General features: G+C 32.0%; 1 pseudogene; it reads left to right on the top strand.

The window, feature by feature from the left end:
• Nucleotides 1-284: 284 nt before the first annotated feature.
• LOC121475123 lies at nt 285-385 on the top strand (annotated as a pseudogene).
• Nucleotides 386-759: the final 374 nt, after the last annotated feature.

Raw genomic sequence — 759 nt, 5'->3', positions numbered from 1 at the left:
TTCAAATACACCATAAGAGACCAATAGAAATGTATCATCTTATTTTATTCCCTACTTACTCATCCCCTAGTTTTCTATTTTATTTTATATTCTAATAAAGCTTCATCTGGTAGAAAGAGTTTTTCCTGTAAGTTGATACAATTGTTTCTATTATTTGCCTGCCCATCACCATTGTCATCACTGTCTCAGACATTAATAAATTTTGAATATGAGAAAATGACCAGCAACCCATGGAAGTAGTCTACAGAACCAGTCAAATTAGGTTTTACAAAATTCCCATTAAGGTACTTGCTTTGGCAGCACATATACTAAAATTGGAATGATACACAGAAGATTAGCATGGCTCAAAGATGACACACAAATACATAACTCCCATCAGGTATCATTCCTTTTAAACAATCACATAGGTTTAATACTGATGTTGGAAGAGAGTGTAGAAACCTCTTTCAACATCTTCAATTCACAGATGAGAAAAGTGAGACACATAAAGTTTAAAATGACCAGTCAAAAGTCACGTTATTATTGCAAGTTATTAACGGCAAAGCACCCAGTGACCAACTTCTCTGCCTCCCATCTCTGGAAATTTTTTCATTATAGAATCATCTTGAGTTTTTCAGCTTTTAAGTTATAGTTGCATTTTTTGGCTCCCCTGGCTAAAATTATTTTCCAAAAGATGATTTTAAATAATATTTCATTGATAAAACTTTCATTTGACACTGACATAAGATTATTTATTCAACTAATTTACTCAACAAATTT

The sequence above is a fragment of the Vulpes lagopus genome, chromosome 1 (assembly GCF_018345385.1).
Source record: "Vulpes lagopus strain Blue_001 chromosome 1, ASM1834538v1, whole genome shotgun sequence".
Classification (NCBI taxonomy): Eukaryota; Metazoa; Chordata; class Mammalia; order Carnivora; family Canidae; genus Vulpes; species Vulpes lagopus.
The sequence above is the reverse complement of the archived record's forward strand: the minus strand, read 5'-3'. Positions and strand labels throughout refer to the sequence as shown.